The sequence below is a fragment of the Callospermophilus lateralis genome, chromosome 11, assembly GCF_048772815.1.
Source record: "Callospermophilus lateralis isolate mCalLat2 chromosome 11, mCalLat2.hap1, whole genome shotgun sequence".
Lineage (NCBI taxonomy): Eukaryota > Metazoa > Chordata > Mammalia > Rodentia > Sciuridae > Callospermophilus > Callospermophilus lateralis.
Window position 1 is genome coordinate 114,377,007 of NC_135315.1, and position 23,908 is coordinate 114,400,914.

General features: G+C 31.7%; 1 pseudogene; it reads left to right on the forward strand.

The window, feature by feature from the left end:
- Positions 1–23,908, forward strand: part of LOC143642341 (protocadherin-17-like) — a 120,697-nt pseudogene that overhangs the window by 42,363 nt on the left and 54,426 nt on the right.

Here is a 23,908-nt window from a genome sequence, read left to right on the forward strand (position 1 = left end):
AAAATCCAGATAAAAAGAAAATATTCAATATCACAGTCACACCTGAAAAAGGAGGGCCCTGGGGAATCTTCTTAATATGAGAACTTGACCAAAGTTAAGTACATCATTCTTATTTCATAGATACTTCCTAATCTTTCCTATTTGGGGTTTTGTTAACAAGGAAAATATGGGGTATATTAATTAGATATGTACATTCTAGTAAACAAATTTACAATATTAAAATCAGTAAATTTGATAATTTTAGTTGAAATGAAAACTCAAATCAAAATTTTGAATCTCTTACCACTGTTGATTTATTTTTAGTTCAGAGTTTCACTTCCTTTTAGTGTTTCAAGAGTCAAATAGTAGCTAACCCAGAGTTTGGATTCTTTTGTTTTACATTTATAAATCTTCACTGATGTCAAATAAACATGAGCTGGCCTACATTGAGATAATAAAGAATCATGACTTGTTAAGTACATATTTTCTAAAAGTCCATCTTTAATTTGTTCACTTAGTGTTATTTATTGTTTATATTTTTATTGTTTCAAACACAATAAAATACTTGTCAATGATTCATCCAAAGAGAATTAAGACATTTCGGTGTAAGACTTACAGCTTATACATAGATTGTTTTATGTTCTAGAGTAAAAAATGAAAAGAGCTGGGGCTGGGGATATAACTCAGGTGATAGAGTGCTTGCCTTGCATGCCACAAGGCCCTGAGTTCAATCTGTAGCAACACACACACACACACACACACACACACACACACACATACACAAAGAAGAAGGAAAGAAAAGAGCTGTATCAATCAGATTTTATTATTTCAAATACATTTGTTAGATAAGTAGGTATACTATTAAGTACACTTAGTATTTATTATTTGATGCTTTTTTGGAGAAAGAAGCTACATTTAAACCATGCATGCATAGCTTCTAAGTTATTTATTGTTTGATGATTCATAAAAAGCAAACTTTTGTCTAGGGTGTATTCTATATTCAAACATGAGTAGATACAGTCTTATTAATTTTTAACTTTATGCATAAATTTCAATACAAACATACATAATATAATATATTAAAAAGTTTATATGTAATACTTTCATATATTCAAAACAGAAATAAATGCTTATATTTTTATCTTCATTGAATAAAATTTTGCTGTATTTACTTGAAGGTTTACTTCACAAAAGCCTTGTTTGCTAAATAGTAAGTGTTAGATTAATGATGTTTTCCTGATTTTTATTACAAAAGCTTTCTACATAACAGTGTAATACTATTTTAAAAATTATGTTTAACAGAAGCAATAAGAATAAATATCTGATTTTCACAGTTTCTATAAATTTGGATGTTTATTTAAAGTGACATATTGTCATAATGGATTGTAGCTCTGTAATATTATAATATATAAAGATTTTTTTAAATACATTTTAAATGCTGGATTGTTGGATCTTGATGTCTGAATGCACAGCATGAGATAGACCCAACTATGTGTATGATATGTAAAGTGATTTATAGTTACTAGTCACAAAGCTGCACAAAGTAAGTGAAGAGTCTGCATGTACTGTTATATCTTTATAAGGAATTATATAAATAAAAGAAACAGAACAAAAAATTTGCTGTTCATATTAACTCTGATTTGCTTTTACTCACTAACTAATATATTTAATGGGAGTGTATTTGAGATATTTTCCCCTATAAAAAAGAGAAAGTTAATTATTTCTGAAAATATAAGTCATACTACAAATGTACTTTTTCAATTTTTATGTAAAAATTAATTCTTGGAAAACTAGCTATCATTCTTGTAAAAGGCCAAAATATATTCTAATTAATATTACACATTGAAATAATTGGTAGTATAAGAATGAGAATGCCAATAGAAATTCTGTAAAGCAAATAATTTCCACATGTCCCTAGTAATTATTAATATTAAATATTGATAATTTATTAATTTTATTACTAAAATAAATATTAATAAATATAGGTAAATTATTATGCACATAGAAATTGGGTTTAGGTGATATATCAATTATGTAGGAAAGAAAAACTGACCTCCATTTCAAAATATTACTTTTAAAGCTACCTATAATAACATTTCCTTGACTGATTCATAGATTTAATTTATTCATCATTTACTAGATATTTATCAAGTTCCTGAACATGTCAGGAATGATTGGAACTTTTAAAGAATGTCAAAAATAAATTTTACTTAAATCTTGCTTTCAAGTAACCGTATGTAACTGATAGAAAGGAGAGATCTCTCTCTCTGCTTTTATCTCTAATCTTTCATCTGTCTCTGTCATACATCTCCCTATTTCCTTTTCATTTGTCCATTACTTTATCTCATTCCATCATCTCTCTCATCTGTGTTTTATCTATATATGTATCTGTTTTTCTGTCTACCTATGTAGTTTCAGAGGAGACTAGAATTTACTGAGTTCTTAGTACTTGCCATAAACATGTAAATTTCATTGCAACATTCACTTATTTAACCTGGAATATCGAAAAAGTTTTGTTTTTTTCTTACCTAAAGAAAGTAAAGCTTGTTTCAAATTTACTAATTTGAATAGCAGGTTGAAGTTTAATCCTAGGCCTAAATATAGACAAAACATGTCTTTTTCTATAATTTTGTCTCCAAATGGGAGAATTTTCACTAATGCCATTTTAATTCAATGCTATGACAATATATCAAGAAAACATAAAAGAGTTAAGTTAAAAGCTGAGTTCATATATGTTAACCAAGGGGGACAAAATCAAAATAGCTCAAACGCATTGACTGAAAAACTGGCTACTTACTGTATTTTGTTCAGTATTTAAACCTGATCCATTTAACATTCATAGCATTTACAGATAGGTAAGTATTATTACTCTCACACTTAATAGATTTAAGCACTTTTAAAAATGTTCTGCAGTTATAAGTAGTAAAGAAATTTAGAAAAAAAAAGAAAAGCAGCAATAAAACACATGCCTTTTGAACCTACTCTTTTAGCCAGTGATTTATGCTATTTGCATAATAAGCTGTTTACTCAGAAATAAATGTAAAATGTTGAAGAATAATGCAGCTATTTTCTTGGTCCATACATTCTGTTAGTTTATTTGAAAAACATAGTGACAGGCAATGCCACACTGAATTCAGTGCACATGTAAAAAGAACAGCTTCCTTTACAGATTAGAGACCATGACAGCCATATCCAAATAATTATTTTATAATATATAATATATTATATTTATTTATAAAGAATAGAACTCAACTTGCCTTTTATGTCTCAGAATATTATTCACACTTTGACTTCTACACTCAGTACTGTACCTTTTAATTCTACCACTAGATGCCTGATGAATGATTTAAATGTTAGCAGTAACTTTTTCATTCCAAAAGATTTAATAAACATTACCTAAAATCCAGTAATCTCCATTGATTGCTAAATAATAAATGTGCATCTTAATAATTGCTTACCAGTAATTTTCTGATCTTATTGGTGACCAAGTGAAAGTTCTCAAGTTTCCAGGGATGATCAGTCCTTCTGTTATCTTCATAAATGACCGAAACCAAATCATTAATGATAGAAGCTAGTAAAATAGAACCATACATTGTAATTTTATTGACAACCTGTGCAAGAGTTGGCCAAGGAAACATTACCAAGTTTAAGGCCTCTAGTAGTGTCCTGTCAGTTCCTTCCCCTGTGGTTGAATTCCAAAATATTTTGTGCTTCTTAGGTATTATCCCATTCAAATTATTTATCATTTTCCATTTATTTAAGTGCCTTACAATTTTCATTTTTTATATCCCATTCTGTGGCTTCCATATTTTTTTCCCACTGTTAGAACTTCTAACTGCTTAAATTGCACTTTGGGTCAAAAATATTTCACAGTACAATTCTTGATTAAAACCCAACTTTTGAAAATTGCATGAAAAGTTGAGGACAAAATACCAAATAACCCTCATTTGCTATAATTAATTCCAATTTTAAAGCTAAATTGTGTTCTTAATTTCCTGTTTTCTGATAGTGCCTTACAGAAAGCTACAGAATTGAAGCCAGTTGATCTTTTTGTGATAGTATGTTTGTTTTTCCTCTAAGTCAGTATTTAAATTTTGCTTGTGTTCTCCATAAGTGACAAAAAAATATTTGTTAACATGATTCCAAAGATCTTTAGAGGTTCAAAGCTTCATTTCTTCAAATCTCTCTCCATAATTCAGTGTGCAATGACTATGATTTCAATGTATTTCTACTTGTGTATGGAAAGAAAACAGATTAAGAAGATTTCCACAGCCTGAACTTCACCTAAAAGAGCTGAAGAAAACTGCAGTAGAGAAGTTAGAGAATAGGAGTTAGGCTCTTGTGCACTGGGTGAGTCCAGAATCGCACATGCAGATTAGGGGAGAAGAAACAGAGCCAGACTCGGGCTGAGCACACTCTTGACATTCTTTGCAATTTTCTCTAGAACTAACCTAGAATTATAGTCGGGATAATACTTCTATGTTCTCAAGTTTTCTGCTCTGCATTGCATTTCCTCATTATGATTCATGCAGTTTGGACCCTTCCTATCAAGCCTTCCTTTTTCCCAGACCTCCCCAGAATAGGCAGCTGCAAAAGCAACTCCATATGAGCAAGAAAAATGAAGTGATGACTACATCCATCCTCTTAGCAATCATTGGCCAATCTCAGAAAAAAAAATTTTAAAGAAATGCTCCCATAAATTTATGAATAATAAATTGGTCTTATGAAAGAAATGAAAAATTATTGTCATATATAGAGAATTAGAGTAAATTATTAAATATTTATTGTAAGAAAAATAAGTTAGAAGTGTTTGAAGACATTGATACTTTATAAATCATGTAAGTGACATTTGAGAAATTGTGTAATTTGCCATGAATTCCTATTATTTCAAACACAGTACATTTTTATTAGACTAGATTTACCTAACAATACTTCAGTACCAATATTTTCACATTCCTGTGCTGTCTTTCAGGATTTTCAGAATTCACTTGGCCATACAATTTACTGGAAAAATGTATTCCCCAAACTGAAAGCAGGATTGGTTGATTTTCTTATTAAACTTCACAACTATCCTCCAGTTCACTTGACTTTAAGAGTTTCAGTGACATCTCTTTTTTTCATGGGTAAAAATCTGCTTCTAGATTCCAGCTGCTGGTATCATTAAAAATAGAGATATTATCATCATCAAACTTTATGCTCATTGTAAAGCCACTGAATAAGTGTTGAATGATTTACTACAGAGTAGATGTAATATGGGAAATTTCTTTCTTTAATATGCATATTAGTAAATTTTGCTAAACATTCTAATAAGGAATGTTGGGACATTATTTCTCAGAGTCCTAAAGAACAGCCTCTCCTTCCTTAAAATTATTGTACCTCTCAAATATCTCAACACAACCCAGAGGATTTTAAGTGTGTTTATAAATTACAAATATTTGGTATAATACTCAACCATTTATTAAGAACTTTAAGAGAATAATTTTGTTAATTTAACAAGTCTAAAACTTACCCCAGAAATTGTGTGTTATTTTACTTTGATAGCATGCTTCAATAGTAATGGTTCTCTGTTCTTTTGAAAGCCAAATTACAAAATACTCAGTTAAGAAGAAACTTTGAACTCTTTAATTTTACAAGTAAGAAAACAGATTCCAAAGCCTTAAGTTAGTGGTAAGGCTGATTCAGGGTTTATAAATGTCTAGTCTAAAGCTTTTTCTATCCTACCATGCCATTCCTATAGAGCATAATTAGACCTCTAGGTCTCTAAACAGGCACATTGGATCTGTACAGTACCTTTTATCTCTTTATGAATCTGACTATGTAAGCAGTAATGTTGGAGAGCTTAATTCTTGATTCTCTAACAAATATTGAATATAACCTCTAAGAGGACAATAAAATATATAATTCCAGATTTAGTCCATTGATGCTACTCTGATATTTATCACCAAACACTAGGATAGTATTATTTTTTCAGTCTGAGCACATTATCTACACTTCTACTTGTTGGCCCTTGATATTTTACTGCATTGAGAAATGGGGGATGCAGAAGAGATTTTCAATCTTTATTTATGTATTTATTTATTCAAACATTCTTTAACAAATGACTGTGTTTATGAATACAGACATGAACTAAGGCACTGAGGGAACTCACAGTGTTGTTAAGAGAATTTGACATATAAACCATGAGATCAGTGCAGCAGAACATGTCCACACAAATAATAGTCATAAAAAAGAAAATCCAGCCCAGAGTTAGGGTGTTGAAGAATATTTTTGGCATAGGAGACATCTGAGCAGATCCTTCTGCTTCCTTGGCAGAATGAAGTTGGAGAAAGGAGGATGACAGGACGCTCTCAGAAATGTAGGTGAAATGTAGCAATGTGTGGCAAGTTGCTGTTGGGAGCAGATGAGTACCACTACGTGAGACTAGGAATGGCAGATGTGGGACTAGGGATGTGGCTGGAAGCCCGGTGATGTGAAGTGTGTTAGGGAATTACTGCAGACATTTGGGAGGTAACAGTTCAAGCTCTGATCTTAAAGCAATGATTTTTCTGACAATACCTAGGCAGACAGTAATACCTTTAGAAAGCAGGGGAAAGTAGTCCCAGGCAGGGAAAAATGAGACACAGAGTCATGATAAAGTAGCAGGAATGAACTAAGTAAAAAATTTGAAATGCATTTTGGTATATATGCTAAAATGTTGTAGTTATAATGGATTGGTTAGTATTTTACTTGAAAATGATTTAGGGATGAAGGAATTCTAAAAGGGAAAAATGATTTGATTTTCAAATAAATGAAATAACACTTGAATTATTTAATGTTTTAAGTTTTAGATGCTGTATATAAAATGAAAGCTAAAATTTTCATTTATGTGTTAATTTAAATTAAATGATCAATACCATATTTTATACTGGAAATGACTCAATAATATGGATCACTTGAACCTTTACAATTCAGAAGTACTAGGAAAACAACAGCAAATAGAAAACAATTTCAGATCTTTGAGAGAACATTTGGAAACAGTATAAAATCAGGTATTTTTAAATCTTTGGGGTGTGAATTCTGTAACAGTAGACAGTGATTCAATTTATTAATGTGATGAAGACATGGTGAGGTCACTCCAGAGAAAACTCAATTAGAAAATACTTGGGTCATTAAAAGGAAGAATTTAAAATTGAACTTGTTAATTAGACCTGTCTGAGGCACCAATGTAGAAGTATCAGAAGAGGCACCTGTCATTTACACTTTGGCTACCAGAAAGGTTGGGCTGTCTACATTTAGAAATCATTCACATAAAATTTCACTTTAATTCAAGTAAATTGATGAGAAAGAATACAAAGAAAAAATAAATAGGTGCCAGGATGAAGTCCTAGAGCATATAACAATTAGAAATTGGGAAGAAAAGTTAAATATTTCAACTTGCCAAAAAAGAATTCTCAGTATGTTCTGTATGAATCCAAAATCTGAAAACTTGTAAATGAGTTATCTGACTAAAATGGACCTTTTTTTTCTTTTTCATTGTCAGCCAAATGCAATTGATAGTCAAATTTAATCGATATGTTAGCTGGATAATTTTGTCTAAAACAAAATGATACTGAACTGGTTCTATTAAATGGCTGACAATTTCTGAGGACACTTCCAAATGTGCAGTCAGGCATCGCTGTCATAGGTGTGTGACTCACTATTTTTAAGTAAAGAAGCATTCACTTGGAACAATATGTTTTGAATTTTTAACTAGTTCCTTGTTTAATATTTATTACAAACATGGGACCATCTTAGTGGATACAATGAATGTTTGCTCATCCGAAATTTACTGGGTTTTTGGTATTTACCAGGCACTATCCCAAGTGTTAAGGGTGGAATATTTAGTGAAATAAATATTCCTGCTCACAGGGAACCTACATTCCAATGAGGATTGAACGCATGGAAAACCCTCCTTGGAATCATGAAAACTATTTTCAAGGAATTTATAGTATAGTAAGGCAAATAAAGCATTAAGCATATTATAAAAAGGGGAAATGGTATGTCATTATTTAAGTGTAGGTAAAGAAATATGAGGCTTTCAAAGGAGGGATAGAATACTGATAGCTATTCAATGAAGATTTCTTAAGAGTTGAAAGTTAGGTATGACATAAATAGATGAACCGGGTTTTTACTTTTATCAAAGTAAAAACACTACCTAAATACAATCATAGATACAGAAAGTACATATGAAGTTGAGGGATAATAAATAGTTTGAGATATCCAGAAGAGAATGGCCTAGAAGAAGAAGAAAGAAGGAAGAAGAATTATCAAAACCAGGAAAGGAATGGTCCATAAGGAAGGGGGGAGAGTGCTCAAAAAGCTGTGTTGTCACAGTGTCAATGTCAGCCCAAAGGAAGCAACGTTGCCTCTTTAGAGAACACCAGGGAAAAGAGACTCAAGGGATGTTATGCAGTCAGATGATTGACACATCAATTGATTTCACTGAGAGGAGTTAAGAGGGAGGAATAAAAAAAATTTAAAAAGAAAATAATTATGCAAAGGATATATCCTGTAATTTTGTTTAGAAATTCAACAGATTCCCTGCCCATTCAAGAAGACTGTCAAATAATGAAAAATAGAAAGGGGTTTGGAAAAAACACCTAAGAAAATGGTGTTACGGATTGAAAATGCTTTGTAAGCACCTGAATATACTAAGGCAAATGATCCAATTGGAAGGAAATATTGAAGGACTTAACTAGACAAAGGATGCTTACTTGAGCATTATGAGGATGATAGTTTTAAAATAAACTTTCTCTATAAGGGAGAGATAGGAGAAATTAATTTAAAAAGATAAATAGTGATGTGGGGATTAGGGGAAAATAATTATCAGGAGCTCCTAAAAGGTGTCTCCAACTCTTCTTTAAAAAGTTTAAGGCAAAGTTCATCATTCTTTTATTTCATATGAACACTTTTTATATAAATGACACTCAGATATGTGAATACTGGAGAAACTCAGGAAATTACCAAGATAGTTTACCATAAGGCAAACACATCTGTCAAAAACAGATGTAGCCATTATCTCATATTTATAGCTGGAAAAAAAAAGAAATAGGAAACTGTAATATATCAAATCCAATATATTAACATATTAAAATCAGTTTTTCCTTTTCAATCTCATAGGCCTCATGAATTTTTAAAAGCTGATGTTATGATATATAAGCCTATAATTCTGAGAATAGAATATCATCCAGAATTAAATTTTTTTTCCTGTCTTAGTTTATGTGGTGCATCTACATGTATTATGTAATATCCATTCTGGAATCAGTGGCAGTACCCCAATTCAAACACATCAACATTTATATAGTGAAAAGTCTGACTATTCACATGAAATGCTTCAAATTAATAGATCGTCTATGTCAGTTCGAGTCCCTTTGACCACTATGCAACTGCTTTTTTTTTTTTTTAATTTGGAATTTATGGACAAGGAATATGTTGACTTGTTCTTATTTGTACATTATGCCATTTTGTTCCTTAAATACCTGACAGTAAGTTATATTGATGAGTTAAGTGACAATAGAATGAAAATACCCTCTACCACCAAGTGAAATTATTTAATACAGTAGCTTATAAAATTTTGTATCAGACTGAATATAGAAAAAGCAATCTATAACCCTGTAGTAGTTTTAATATAATAAATATTTACTTTGGGAAGCTAAAACATTTTTTGACATGTTTAATGTTATTCACAGCATATGATCATTTTGAGTAGCAGTTTTAGGATTTGTAGACCAATCAGAAATACACCCCCATCCTGAGATTGAGTTTATTTTTGAAACAAAATATATATTTTATGGAAATTGAATTGTGTCTTCTGGATTTTATTTTCCTTGAGGTTTTGAAATTCATATTGGAGGATGAAATTGTTTCGTATTTTCTTTTTCCTCAGTCATTTTCTTCTTAATTCTAATTACCTCATCTATTATTTAATTACCTTTGTATAGACATCTGACCTTTTACCCCTACAAGCTAACAAAATATAAGAGAGTCGTCTCATATAGATGTAAATAAATCATTTTTCTCCTTCAATTAAAATCCTAAAAGCTTCTATGAGATAGCCAGAAGTCCCTAAAAATTTTAATGTACACAAAATTCCCTCAATGATTTCTGCAAACATTACTCTGCACTATTGGAAAACAGTAGACTATAGATTGAATCTTAAGTAAATATGAATCTAGAATTTTTGTTTATTCATGAGAAAATATTGTGACTATTGCTCATGGACAGATTTTATTACCATTAATTAATACATGAATAAAATCATTCAGTATATATTACTTTAGCATTCACGTAAATGACACTTTACGTGCAAGATATTTCATCTGAGATGTCAACCTTCTGTTTAGGTGTAATTACTATCTTACATGTATAAATAAAATAAATTCTATGAGAGAAATCAATAGAAAATAACTTCACAAATTAGATGAGATTTTTAATAGGGTCTTGAAAATATAAAGTAGGATTTCTAGATGAAGGTGAATTGAATATTAAAAGGTGGGATAATCACATCATCAGAGAATTAGGGATGTGGAAAGTCATAGCATAACCCAGGAATGGCAAACAAGTAGGGCTATTTTTATTGGAATCTGGAATGTAGAGTTATAAGGCAAATACTTTGGAATGAGGCAATGGGTAAGGTCAAATTATGAAAATCCTGGCATGCAGTAATAAAGTTCAAATCTTATTCTATATGTAGGTAAAAACTATTTTGAGTGGGGTCACTTGGACATATTTTTGTTTTATATTGATCAATTAATGTTAAACCAGCAGAAGCATGGAAAAAAAAAATCACAATGTCCAACATGATCATTCACATCGAATGATTCAAAAGGGCAGTGATATGTTTAATGCTTTTTAATTTTTCTATGTCATAACAGCTCTGCTATAGAATTTTTATTGAAATTATTCTCAGCTATAAACATAACTCAAAAGAAAAATTGAAGAATACCAAACACCATTTATTTCTTTTTGTTGATAATGATTAAATTTAATTTTTCCCATTTAATTTTCATTTCCAACAGAGATAGCCCTCTTACATTAAAAACAGTATTGATGAAACACTTAAATGATTATAAATACATGGAAAATGGTGTGAGCCTTTTCAGTCAGAGAACAAAAGATTGGCCAGTAGTAAAAGAATTGAAAGGAAGAAACAACAAACTAGGGATTGGGTTAAAAGCCTGTGATCCCTGCAACACCAGGAGGTCAAGGCAGGAGGATCACAAATTAGAGGCCAGCCTCCAAAATTTAGGAAGTTCCCGTGTCAAAACAAAGAACTAACAGGGCTAGGATTTGCATGGTGGTAGAGTGTCCCTGGTTCCAATCACCAGCAGTAGAAATAAAATGAAAATGTTTATTGAACATCTACGGTGTTTCCTGCGCTGCACAATTAGTTTTAAACATAACTTGTTCTCAGATGAACATGTAATGACTGTTTTTGGTAAGTGAAAAACTTCAGCATTTAAATACTGACATAACTTGCTCATGTTGATGTCCTTAACAATGCATTAGTTATGTGTCTGATATCATGTCTACTCTTTCCACTCTTGTCCCTTTTGCTTATTTATAGTCTTCAATTATAATGTACAAAGGAGAGTTTGCAGGGCAGTTATATTAGCATTTATAAGTTGAAAATAAGGTATGTTATTTTTGAAAGAATTAAATTTGATACTTTATTTCTAAGGATATAGTCTTATGAAGGGTGTTTCAAGATCACATATAGTTATCTAATTCTGATCATCATTTTTATTATTATTTTTTCTTACTTTGCTTAGTATTTAAAAATGAGATTCATATCTTGAACTTTTCATTGGTTGGTTGGTTGATTTTATTTGCTTGATTGGTTTTATTTGTTTGGTATTTATATGGTCTACTGGCTTTCACTCAGCATGACCACTGTTCTTCTGTTAACTCCATACAGTTTTATAAAAAATGAGCAGAATGCACAAAATAACTCCCATGTTAACACATTAAAATAATTTCATCTCTATATACTCTTAAGCCTCACATTCATCAAAGAGGCCTAACTTATTAATGTGTTATCCCTGGTAAAATTAGGCTATTTCAAGACAATTTTAAATTTATGTTCTGTCTTTTCATTCAGTGCCTCTTAAATTTGTCAAAGTGGTACTTCTGTTAATTTGGAACAATACATACGATCTCTTTTGTTTTTAAGCACTGGATCTAAGTCCTAGTCCTAGTGGTATGATTAGAACTATTTTAGACTATTCGGAAATATCTGTGTTATATAAACACAGAAAAAGTTTATTCTACTACATTGACAATAATAAAAAAAAACAGACCGTGGTTCACCTCTAATCTTATGGCATTTCACCCTTAGGTACTTCATCTAAGTTTTCACACAATTAAAATGGATTAAAAAGACACTTGATTAAATTCCATTCAGTTCATTTTTTTTCTCCATCCAAACTTGCTAGCACTTCATCTCCAATTGTTTCCCATAGCCTCCCCAGCCAGCTTTCTTCAGATAATCCTACAATCCACCTAGTCTTCAGTCAGAAACAAAAGAATTCCTCTTTTTTTTTTTTTCTTAATTCCAAAATCTATTCTTAACTCCAGTGGTTGCTTCTTCCCAATTCCACTGCAAAAGTCTTCCCTTCCCTCAGCCAACCTCCTCCGCCCAGGCTGGGGCTCTTTCTGGCCACAGCATCCTTGTTTTACTATTATCCAAATCACTAACCATTAGAATGAGAGTCAGCTCATACAAATGTAAATAAATCATTGTTCTCCTTCAATTAAATCCTAAAGTGCCTTCCTCAGACATTTAAAAACACTAATCTGAACTTTCAGCCTTGGTCTTCTGAGTCACTACTGCCTCCTGTTTGCTCACTTCACTACAGCAGTGGAGGCTCTCTTCCTCCCTGCTTCCTCCCTTCCTTTTATTTTCATTTTATCTTCATTTTCTGTCCCCTCCCTTCCATTCTTTATTCTTTATTCATTTTTCCTCCTTCTCTCTCTCTCTCTCTCTCTCTCTCTCTCTTTCTTTCTTCTTTCTTTCTTTCTTAAAGACAGAGACTTCCAGTTCTGAGATCTGTTTTGCACTAACTGGCCTTCCCCAAAATGTGGTGGGAAGGGGATACTTGCTGTACTCTCCAATGTTTTTCCAATGTCCCTTTTGAAAAAGAGAGAAAAAATTTATCAGAGATTAACACCATGGAATGAGGAGAAGATTTTGGAGAATCTGAAGTCATAGAGAAAATGATAAAGGATCTTGATCCGGTAAAGGACATGGTATTGAATTAACCTTTACCCTTTAGGGAAGCCAGTTCTTATACATCCAACATGCAATGATTTTTCAAGGAACTGAATTATGCATACTTACCTAAATTTTATCACTTGACATACATGATTTTAATAAGGTTGGTGTTAACCATTTCCATTTTGAATGGAGGAACTAATGAGTTAAGGCCACCAATATATTTTGTGGCTATGTCAAAATTTTAGCTGAAGATATGTAATTCTATTTTCGTAAGTCTTATTATTTCTCAATGACAATAGCCCGTGTAAGAAAAACGAAGTTTTAACCATTCTAAGTGATAGATACAAGAGAGCCATGGGATTGATCACATTTGGAGAAGAAAGGCCTTACCTTCCTGACAGACAGTATGAAAGGGTTGTCATAATTTTTCTGTATTCAGAATTTCCAAGAGATTTTTAACAACACTGCTGGGCTATTGAATAGTGTTGGCAGGCAAAAATAGCATGCAGAGAAAGCAAATGATTGCACAGGAATAGGTGAAAAGAGAAATGAGATAATGTAAAAAGTGTTTATAATCCATTTTGAAACATGTGGCTGTTCCATTTGAAATGTGAGACTGTAGATCCTCAGAATATAGTGTGATACCAAGGGAGAGATGAATAAAGTTGAGTTACATTTTGAGTGTCTATAACTAATATTGGATTATAAAGCATATACACAAAAAAACTCAAGTAGTAAACTGACACATTCAGGAAAATAGTGAATCAAGTTGACAATGTGATGAAACACGGGAGACAAATAAGCAAAATAAAAACTTATCCTGTGAGTAAATGCAGTGAAGACCCTGAGGTGAAGCTGGTAAAGATGCCACAGGACTCAGAGGTGACACTTTCTATTACTGGGCCCAGAAGACATATTTGCAATGAAATAATTAAATTTGAATAGCCAGATAGTAGTGTTCATTTATTTGTGAAATACTGATGTTACAGGAAGCTTGGTCCTTGTCCCAGATCCCAATCTAATAACAAGCACATGGTTTGGGGAAAAAGGATACAGAAGTTTTATTGCTTTTCTAGCAAAGGAGAAACACAGGTTGCTCCTGTTTTGGGCTGTGATTCTCTGAGAGCAGAGGGTTTTTGCAAAGGTGAATCAAAGGCTACATTCCTAGGGTTCTCTGTCTGGTGTTTTAATTCACTTGTTAATTTGGGAGATAATCATTTCTTAGATCTTCTGGTACCATCCCCAAGTCTGAATATTATTTAGTTTCAGGGTGGGTGTGTGCTCAAGGAGCTTTGCATAGGTAGGATGCAAGGAAAGTTAATCTTCCCTGAGATTAGAAAGAAGGACATATTAGGGAGGAAGTGGAAGAAAGGAAGAGAAAGAAAGGTCTACTTTGAAAAAAAAATAAGTCCCAGTGGAAGAGCTGCAATGGTTATATTCAAAGCATAAAGTGGACCACCCTTACACTGCTATAGGTAACCACATGAACACTGATTTTACAAAACACCAGTTTATGTAAGTCCATCTGGTGTAAAAATAAATGGTAGAAATGAAAGATGTGTCAAAGGGATAATAAAACATCACTAAGGAAAGAAATAGAGAAAAATACTTATTAAAAAAAAATGTTCCTGAAGAGAGAAGGGTAAGTGTACCTTTCTGGACACACTGTGAGTTCCCTTAGAGAACTTCTATTTAAAAGTGTAAAGGAAAAACTCTCCAGGGGCCAGGGTTTTCCATTTTTCTTCCTTATATTTTGCAGAAGACACCAACACTATACTTTTGTACAAATTTTACTTCTGTAAACTTGGATACATAAATTCCCCAAAATTAGGAAATAAATATCCTCTTAGATTTATTTTAATGAGATGTAATTTTAGCTTTCTATATATTTGATTACTAAACCATATTTTCTACATTATATTCACATACACACATATAATATATATGATGTTTTCTATACACACATATCTTTAAAATCTGAATGACAAAGCTTTTAAAAAACTTTTAAATTATACTTAGCTTACATTTATTGCCTGAAAATTATACCATGTTGCTAGAGACTTATTCTTGAAATCACAAAATTTATAAACAATATGAAATAATGGATTTGAACATAAACTTATGAACATGAGTGTATTCAAAAACCATTTTTTATTAACTTGCTTATTTTTGTGTTCACATGACTATATTTTATTAACCCCTATTTTTAAAATGTTGAATGCTGAAAAGAGTGAGGAAAATAAAACAGTTTTAAAAAGCCATATTATTTGCTTGATGTTGTCAGTATGCATTATGCTTTTTAAAATAGAGGTGAGTTATTTACACCTCATTAGTTTTAGAACTATTGAGTTGTAAATATAAATATGTACATTCATGTGAGTATGTTTCTTACTTACATATTACCATTTCACTTAAAAACTTGATATATTTGCTAGTGTCATCAGTGTTCCCTGGATTGTTATTATTTTCTTCAGATGTAACCAGTTCTTCTCTGATGTCAGTTCGATAATGTCAAACTACTAAAATTCACTTTAATAATACAACATAGTCTTTAATTCTAACTTAGGGGGGATTTAGCTGCATCATGAATAACTTTAAAAAGAAGTCAGATTTTTACTTGCTTTGATTCAACGTCATGCTGAAATTAAAATTGAGTCAATAGTATGTTACCATAAAAATCCTTATTGCAACCTGCAAAGATGAATAGATATAATAGATAGTAATTAATGTTATCTAAAATTTCTTTCTAATTTATTTAAGGGAGATTAGAAGTAATTTGTTTCCTTAGTACTGTAAATATCCCCTTATAATTATTGTGTGCTTAATGCATTATCTATTTAAAATATCGGACAAGGTAAAAAATCTATCCAGAAATAATTTTGGTTATTTATGAAGCATTGCTGATTCTTCAGTGTGGTACACATTCTTTTCTGCCTTCTCAAATATAGCTTGCATTAACTAGTTGAACAGTTATTTTTGCTAAGCACAATGTAAAGCACTGAAAGATGAAATTGTGCCCCAAATCAACTTCATTCCTGACTTTTTGCTGCTTATGTCACTCCAAAATATGTTTGTGCTATTCCAAGTTTTTGGAACAATATCTAGTTTGATGTTTTGCCAGTGATAAACATATGTCTAAAAAAAATACTTAGATTTATCCTGTGAATTTCAATGATTAATATATGACTATAAAAATCAAGCAGGCAGAAAATATATCTGTAGATATTGGGGGTTGTAGGATTAAATTTTATCCCTTTCATATGGAGTGAAAAAATTGAGGAATATGACACTGGATAGGATCTTCAAACAGAAAAAGAATATGTTAATAAATATAGAAATCTGAATAAATTATGAACTGTAGTTAATAATGGGGTATCAGTACTGGCTCATTAATTGTGAGGAATGTACCACAAAAATGTAGAGATGTTAATAATAGGGCTAACCAGGTGTGAGGTACTTGGAACTTTCTGTAGTATCTTTTCAATTTTTATGCAAAATTGCAAATATTATAAGGTAAAAGTTTATTTTAAAAATCATTAACATTAGCAGAAAAAACATTGAAATCAAATTTTGTATAACCTTAGATGTTAACCTAAGAATTTAGCATTTTTTAATGATCCCTAAGAAACTATTGAAACTGTACAAAAAGGAGCATCATTAGGGCAGCCATTTAGGAAAACCTTTTTTTTATGACTACACATATAAATTGTAGGAGGTGAAAGGGAAAGGTGATATTAAGGAAGCCAATGTAAGTCAATAATCCCCTTAGAAAGTGATAAACACCAGAAATTATGTGGTGGTTAAAATGAATGGACAGATCAAGACTTGATATTGTTTGTAAATAACTAAAGGTATTTGAATAAGTTATCTGAATAAGTCTGTAGGACAAACAAAATCTGGATGATTAAGAGATGTTTTTGACACAATAACTAGATTTGGAATAAGATAAGAATGTATTGGGCTGGGAATATAGCTCAATTGGTAGAGTGCTTGTCTCTCATGCACAAGACCCTAGGTTCCATTCCCAGCACCACAAAAAAAAAAAAAAAAAAAAAAAAAAAAGATAACAATGTATGATTTAAACTAAAATCTAAGCTTTCTGATGGTGTTAAACTTGGTAGGACAAAAGATGCATTTGCATTACCAAGGGTGAATGAAAGTTTTATCATTTCCTATGGGAAGGTTCTATGATTAAATAATTTGAAGCCTTTTAACAGTGAACAAAGAATACTTGGATTTTCGAGTCTAGAATGTCATCATGGTCTGTATCACTAATCTCTTTGCCATGATGATTTTGTTCTTCTTTGAAATATTAGCATTTTCTCATGAACACACAGTGAGCCATATCCTTTTAACACATAAACTAAGAGTTCAGAGTAAAATAGGAAATTTTCTTGCTGCCAGACTATCACTCAATCAGTAATCTCTAATATGTATCCAGAATATTAATTCGTGATTATAATTGTCTAAAAATGGAACATTATTGTAATTCCAAATTCATGTGGTAAAATGAAATTTTAAGTAGTTAACTCTTACTTTATTCTCATTTACATTTCTACTTTTCATTTTTAAAAATAATTTTATGTTCTCTATGTTACCTTTGCTAAATAAATTAATTTCTGAAATTTTAAAAGAAAGATAAACAGTTGGACATTTGGAATTTGAAGATCACCTACAAAATACCAGTATGAGTTAGAGCTGAAACTTATTCCGAGGTGTGTGGAATAGTCCCCTTGATGTCAGTGGAGGTTCTTGGAAAGTTTGTGCACGTGATTTGACATGTGCAAATTAGAAGTTATTATTAGGTGAAGCACTATCTCAAATAGATTTAAATTTGCATTTTATAGACTTTGTGGGGTCTTTTGGATTATTGTTTTTAATTTTTTTCTTTAATTAACATAAAAATTGAACGTTATTATGGACTATCACGTAGTGTTTTGATACATGTATACATTGTATATGTTCAAATCAGAGTAAGCATATCTCTTTCTTCAACATTCATCATTATTTGTGGTGAAAACATTCAAAAATTCTTCCTTCTAGACTTTTGAAATGTACAGTACATTATCATCATTTATAGTCACTGTACTGTGTAAGTACCACACCAGAACTAATGTCTCCTACCTAACTACAATTTTATACTTATGGATTTCACATAATTTCATAGACTAATCTTTCCTCATCCTTCTCTCATTCCCCTCCTCAGACTCTGGTAAATACCATTCTAAACTTTTAAAGAAGCCAAGTCTTCATGGTAAACAAATCTAAAGTTGCATTATCAAGAGATAGCTATGAAGTAACATTCTAGAAACCAAAGGGTAAAAAATACTTACATTATTTATTGGCCTGTACCATGCCTTTCATTTTTAAGCATCAAAGTATAATAATATGATCAAACTTATGTTATTATAATATTATGATTCTGTAGAATAAATTATAATATTTGATTAAAATAGATCAAAGAGTATATATTGGACAAATTTAACTACGGGTACCTGAAAGAAATAATGGGACTTTTGTCCACAAAAGAGGATAGGTAGCATGGACACTCCTATGATAGAATCTCTTGTTCAATGCACTGTTGTCCAAGGCTGAAGTTGTGTGGGGGGAGCTCCCTGTGTGGGGCAAAGCCCTCCTCAAAGGTGACAAATTATCTTCCCCTCTGTCAAGTACAGACCTTTTCAGGGTGGTTGGAATTCAGGTGAGAGTATTTAAGTGCAGATGAACTGTATGGACAGAGATTGTTAATTTAGGTCATTCATAGTACAGTGAGGTGGAAACATCTTGGAAAAGTTTTCCTCCAATGAAAAAGCTTAACCCAACATTCTTCCATCTCCACCCCACCCCATTTACTCTGAAACCTTTAGAGGTGTCACGCTTTTCTCTTTGGATTGTTATGTAGTTAAGGCATTAAGTTGGCAGCAGTAGATTGTGATTGTAAAATAAAGTCTCTCTCTTGGTACTAATCAACATGCATTTTAAGAATTTATGTGACAGAAAAAAAGAAGGTTAGTTACTGTATTCATTAAGGCAGATCCTTCTCCTTCATTGAAGTTTGTTTTTGTTTTTCAAATGCCTACTGATCATTGAAGTGTCAGAGTTGGATGGGTGTTTGTATAAATGCTATGTATTATGTTGAAGCAATTTAAGATATCATTAAATACCTAGAAGCAGATTTAGAACATTCAATATCATTGTAGTGAACACTAGATCAGGAATTAATAGACTGAGTTCTAGTATTGACCCAGTTATAATACAGTGCTTATCTGTCTTTGGCTTGGGCCTTTTCCAGCTTGAGTATGTCTTAAATGCCTGGCCTATAACTGAGAGGACCAAACTGAATTAACTTTAATTTGTCTGACCACTTCATAATGTTGCATATATGAAAACTGAAAAGTCTCACCACTGTAATGCTGATAAGACAACCTCTACTCAAATTCATCAATTATTTTCTTAGTATGATTACTTCCACATGGGTAATATTAATAACTGCCAATTCTTAGAAAATTTATTTGTGTTTTTCTAAATTTTCAGCAATCCTGTTGCTGGTGATATAGATGATTGATACTTTGATAATAATGAAAAATATTTCTGAAAAATAAGATTCAGTCATTTAATGATTTTTTCATGAGTAACTATAATATGCCAGACACATTGTAAAATGGGTAGGCAAGAGTCCTCATGGAGATTATGTCATTCTTTCAACACAGGAAGTTAGTGAGGGAGGACAACCATGAAAGTAATGAGGAAGTACATACAGTAACTGTGGGGAAGGGAGTTTCAAGCAGAGAGAATGACCAGTGCTCTTCCCACTTGTTGGGCAAGTTGAATAAAAAGCACAAAGTTCCGAACAGCTGGCACAGAAAGAGTGAGTTTGAGGTAGGAGGACATGTCAGATGGGGGAAGGAAACAGTGCAAGTGAATGTATAGTACCTTATAGAAAATTGGAAGGACAAAATTCCTGGTTAATTACCCTACTGATGATGTTTGCAACTTTTTTTTTTTTTACTTTTTGAAAAACCATCCAGGTGAGGTCCTCTTATAGTAAAATGCCAAATTTTTATGGGAGTTATAGATTACAACTGAATTTCATTAGGCCTTTGTAAATTTGCACATTTCTTCAATATGTACTTTTGAATGCATATATATTAACAAACACATAACAGTATTATACATACAATATAATGTTATTGTTATATGTTATCATATAATAATGTGTATATTATATGTATATATTCACACACACATAATGCAATGTATTTGCTGTTGTTTGGGTTTGTTTGTTATTTTTGAGAGGAGAGATCTGTATGTTACCTAGGCTGGCACTGAATTCCTGGGCTCAAATGATCCTTCTGCCTCATTTTCCCTAGCAGCTTGGACTATAGGCACATACCACTGTGCCTGACTCTAACAATGTATTCTTTATATATCCATATTTGGAATCATCTGAAATATGTAATTTTTGCTTTCCCCTAAATATTCCCTTCTGACACAATGTATTTCTTGTATATGCATATTTGGAGTCACTTGAAATATATAATTTGTGCATTTCCCTTAATATCAAATCTTGAGTAAATCCTGATCCCTAATTTTATTCAAGATCATTAGTCTTATTCAACTCACTATTTAAAACTGCAGTTGAGCAAATTTTTGTTGATGCTGTCCTGTATTTGAGGAAGAATATACATGGACACATTTTATGATTACTTTTATAAATAATGGGCTATTCTAACTACACTTGCAAATAATATATTGCTAATGTTATCTCTTAAAATAATATCTCTAATTACTAAAATACTATTACTAATTACTAAAATACTATTTTCAGAAGTTTTTTTTTAACATTTAATTTTTTGTTTGTTTGCCTCTGAACATTCATGGAACACACAATATAAGTAGCTAATTATTATTAAATTGAATGATTTTCATTGAAATCATTTCAATGTAAACATTATATGCAATTCTACAGGTACACTTTCATAAATTGACTTCATTTTCTCCTCTTAAAATGATTAATAGAGAAATTCAGTGGTATGTACAAGTTCATCTCACTCCCCAATGATATGTTGAATTGTGCAGATCCCAAAGGAAAATGATAGTGACCAGAATAAATGTATTTTCTGGCATCTGTAACCTCCACTTGGTCAATCAGGCCATTAATTGTGAGGGATTCCTCTAAGGAAAGAAGACACTTATTTTAGCATGATATGTATATATAATTGCTTTTTATCTAAAACAGCTGACTATATTTAGGTTTTAAAATGTAATTGTTACCTTAGGAACCTAAATTTATTTTTTATTGTGTAATACATAATAATTTAGTTATTTCTTAAAAACATAATTTATGATATCCATAAAAGCAATTTTTTTCTTTCTACAAAAGAAACTTATATCTCAAATAACTATGGCCAGAATAGAGGGTGATCAGCTAAAAGTAGAAACAATATAATGTTTTTAATTGTTAATAAGAGGAACTAACATTATTGTATCCTTATTTTGTTTTGGGCATTTTTTAAGTGCATGACACGTAGTCACTTGTTAAATGCTCTAAACAAACTTGTCATGCAGGTTCTATTATTCTCAATTTTACAGGTCAATTTAAAGTCCCTGGAGATCAGTAACTTGACTAATGTCACTCAGCTGGTGAGTAATAGAGATGAGAGTTCAGTCTGGGAATCTGATGGCAGAGCCTTTCCTCTAAAATGAATCTAAATTGTTTCAAGGAAAGAAAGACATCATGCTGGAAAACTCTATTCTGGGATTTCTATTAGAATTGAGAGAAATCAATCTTCAGTGTATTTATTTTCCATAAATGCTAAAGTTTGTTGTGTAACCACTATAATTCCATAAATAAAAAATATATTGCCTATGACATTTGCTAACTTGTTATTAGCTAGAATGTTTTTTACTGTTAAATCAGGGATAGTGGCCTTCCCATTCTTAAGGCAAACTTGACTCTTGATTAATTCTGTCAACCTAGAGATTTCAAGGTCTATGAGATGATAGCACCCAGCCTTAGAAATAATTTTCTTGCTCGTAAGTTGTTGTGGCTACTTGCTACAGAATCAACTAGCTGAACATTTGACTATTGCAAAGCTTTGGACCCTAGTAAAGTATATCCAAATTTCAAGTAATAAAAACGCAGTGTTGGTGTCTTAAGTAACTTTATGTTTTCCTCTAGAAAAGTCATCTTGAAGCCTATCGAGTCTCTACTTTTTTTCACTCTCTCCTTTCTCTTCTCCACCTTGTTCGTCCCTTCTCATTCTCTTCCTTCCCACTTACTATGCTTTCTTTCTCATTTCTTTACTCCTTAGCACCAAGATGGATTTATTTTTTCTTCTTCACTCCCCAATATATATTTCAGCAGTATTTTAGAAGTAGAAAAGTGGAGCATATTTTATTCCATCTGTAAAAAAAGAGCTAAGGATAAGATTTAATACATGTATTTCAGCCCCCATGTTGCCAAAATTCCCTGAAAATCAGTGCTTAAAAGAGAAAGGATCTGTAATGTTTAAATGTTTATATTATTTTCCATATATAACTGGTACAAAAGGGCTACGTTGTTGATGTTATATAGCCAAATTTTAAAATGGTTTCAAAAAAGTACAGCAAAAAGAGTTGCAAAAATTGATTTGATACTATACATACCTATTATAGTTATCTAATGCTATATAATAATTATAATGGCATTAAAAATAATAATAGTTTATGAATAATATTGGTTTCCTTAAGTTAGTAATTCACAAAAGGCAAGCAGGGTCTACTCATTTCTCCTTTATTTTTTTTTTTATTTTTTAATCCCCTATTACTGAGGAATGAACCCAGGGTGCTTTTCCACTGAGCTCTCATCCCCAGCTCTGTTTAGTTTTTACTTTAAGACACAGTCTCACTAAGTTACTGCAGCTGGCCTGAAACTTGTGATCTTTCTACCTCAGTCTCCTGAGTTGCTGGAATTACAGGTGTGCACCACCACACCTGGACACTTATCTCTCTTGACTGATATCTAATCTCAGAGGTCTAATGAGAAGATTAGGGCTCTAATCCTGTGAAGGTTCATTTACATATATCTCTGGTGGTCTTGGTGGTTGGGGACCTTGGTTCTTCTCCATTTAGGCCTCTGGAAATGACCTTTTGATGTGGTCTTTCAGAGCTGCTTCTCAGAATGATGGCTGATTATCCAGAGGGAGCTAGGAGGACAGTACCAGTCCTTGATAGTTTCTACCAAAATATCTCAGAAAAATTAAATATTATAGAAAATATATAAAAGCAAAAGTTTTGAAAAATCAAAGACAAATGTACTAAGCTGCCTTTCCATTATTCTTTAATCATCTAATATCTCTTTAAAGTTTTTTTTAATCTTTATTGTTTTCAAAAATTTCATATGGTTGAAACAAGTGATCATTCCAATGGCTTATATAATGACTTTTAAACATGCAGCATATCTCCTAATTTGTTTCTTCTTGAAAAGGATAATTTGAAAAAAATGATGTCAATTGTTGGCATCACTATAATACTTTGCTATGTAGAGAAAGTTTTCATGTATGCAAGTTTTCCTTTCACAAATTCCCTAGAAAGAAGAGCAGTGCAGGGTTGGTGTTCTTTGTCTTCAGAGGGGGGAAAGACCTTAAATAACTTGCTCAGAGTATAACTAAATAAAAGTACAAGAACAACCAAGACACTGTAATTTCTTTCACA